This window comes from Haliaeetus leucocephalus, unplaced genomic scaffold (genome assembly GCF_000737465.1).
Source record: "Haliaeetus leucocephalus isolate CR32 unplaced genomic scaffold, Haliaeetus_leucocephalus-4.0 Scaffold217, whole genome shotgun sequence".
Lineage (NCBI taxonomy): Eukaryota > Metazoa > Chordata > Aves > Accipitriformes > Accipitridae > Haliaeetus > Haliaeetus leucocephalus.
The window spans coordinates 9,296,367-9,298,840 of record NW_010972653.1 but is presented as its reverse complement, the minus strand read 5'-3'; positions in this window follow the sequence as shown (position 1 = coordinate 9,298,840).

The window sequence follows — 2,474 nt, the reverse complement described above, 5'->3', positions numbered from 1 at the left end:
GGGGGGGGGGAGTGAGGGGGGAGTTGGGGAGCGGGTCTGCGGGGAGGAAAGCCTCCTCGTAGCGGGGAAGGAGAGCTACCATGTTTGTGTCGTAGCGAGGGCATGTCAGTTTGGGTTTTTTCCACCCAAATCAATGTAGCCTGAGAAGCACAGGCACACCTGGAGATGAAAGGGCCCAGTTGTAAGTGTACAGGGGCACCTGCACCCCTACAGAGGAATCTCATCCTTTTCTAACGCAAGGTTTGCATGCAGAATCTTTGGGTAGCTGTATTCACGTTTCAAAAATCAAGGCTTGTCTCTTCCCTCTGCTAAAGCTAACCTCCTTATGTTAGATCCTGGCTAGCCTTAGTAAGATGGTGAAGGCGACTATGTGGCACACATATTATGGCAGGTGTTTTCAAACTTTGTGAAGGCGATTTAGCTGGAAAAAAACTCATCATCTTGTCCAGCCTTCAGGATGACACAACGAAATGGCCCGGTGCTTCTCCCACTGAAGACGAAAACAAGACTTGCTTTAATCGGGGCAGAATGTATATAAATCCCGTTGGTGAGAGTTAAGGGGGGGGGGGGAGAACTGCATAAATTAGAAACATTTACAAAAAGACCAGTGTGAAAAAAAATTTGGGAGACTGGTGATTCATTGGCCTAATTATCCTCCATAAGACATTAGGGTATGGGTTTAATGTTGTGGGTTGGATTCTCCCTCCCCCAGCCTGTGTCTCGTCAACGCGCATTATCCATGGGGAAAAGGAGATGCAGGTCATGTTTAAGCAGCGTTAATGAGAGCACAGTATTTTTCCTGAAGGTTAAGTTAGCCAGGTTAGCAAATTTCAGGTAAAGTATGCTTGAAAACCTTCCATTTATTTTACTTTCTGGCTGGTAGCAGTTTCTAACGAGACTTGAAACATTAGACAAACACAGAAAGCAGAATTCAAGCATCAGACGAACCCACTACTGTCAATAAGGGACTACAATTTCAGCTTGACAGGAGTATTACAAGAATATACCCGCTAACGAGCAGCCTTAATTGGCCTGCATATTGTGGCTGTCACTGTTAAAACCTGTTCCTATACAGTCCTATTTTATACATCCTTTAAACGTATAGTTCTCTAAAGCAGTTAAGGAGACAATACTTTACTCACTGGGCTTTTGATTTTGGGTGGGAAAGAAATGGGAAGAAAAGGAAATGAAAAGAAAATAGGAAACCCTGTTAAGAATATGGTATCAGTGACTGAAAAACTACGTGGAAGTCAAACGTATAGTAAAAAAAGCAACAGACTTTTTTGGTTTCAGTGCACTTTGTCAGTTCTGAACGTAATTATTATTTACCCATAGACTGCAATGGCTGCAGAAGTTTCACTGACATTTACTAGACTCAAATCTTTTAAAATGTAGTATGTTCTTTAACAGATCCCACCTTTTCCTCAGCAGGACACTTTCATCTTAAAAGCATTTTTAATTTAGTGATTTGCAGGAGTTCACTGCTGGTCCTGGCAAATCCTTCACACAATAGAGTTTAATGTGTGGCTTCAGTTTCCAGTACAGGGTCATGCTCATAAAGAATACAAATGAAAGAGAAGATATTTTTTAAAAAAAGTTACTGCGCATGTGCAATTGGCAGTTATTAAATGATAACAATGTAACTTCTAGATAATAAAAGTCAAAATACCAAATAGGGCAGAGCAGATGATGCCCTAATGCTATGTAAAGTGCCTTACTTTAAAGAAGTTATTCCAAGTCTGATTTAAAACCGCCTAACCTGCAAACTTGAATATAAAATCCTGCTTCAGCTGAAGACTGCAGAAGTCATTTATATGTATAATGAAACCTTAAAAAGATCTTCCAGATCAAGTTTCAATCGATAAAATGCTTCCTATTGTCAAACTCCGGAAAACGGGGATTTGCAGTGCAGACGCAGGAAAGACCCTAGGCACAATAGTGCTGGCAAAGGCAAACGTAATTCTGAGGTGGTGAGCTGGGTAGGTTGTTTCTTTGCACAAAGAGAAGATAAATTAAAGCATTTAGCTCAACAAAGCACTCTTTTACTAGGAAGGAAAAGTCTGGCTAAGTATGGCAACACCTGTAATGTCCCTCACGTTCCGAGAGTTAAATTGCACGGCTGCAAGGAACTGCTGTTTAAACTGCACTGCCCCGTGGATCTCCCCGAGAAAACAAAACGCACGCCAAGACAGCTCTTGAAAGAAAAGAAAGGAAGAAGTATTTAAATGCAGAGATTCGATGCTTTACCACAGCCATCTTCACACCGCCTAATTAGAAGGCATAAAGCCTCTCCCGCTTTTACCTCACTGAGCAGAGTCATTAGGGTGATGAAAGCGAGTCGTTTCCCCGCTGCCGGTACGCGGGAGGGAGGGAGGGAAGCCGGGCGGCGCGGCGGTAATTGCTGCCGGCGGCGGACAGCTCCCGGTGCTGAAAGGCGCGGGCCGGCCCCGCGGGCACCGCGCCGCGGCCCGCCG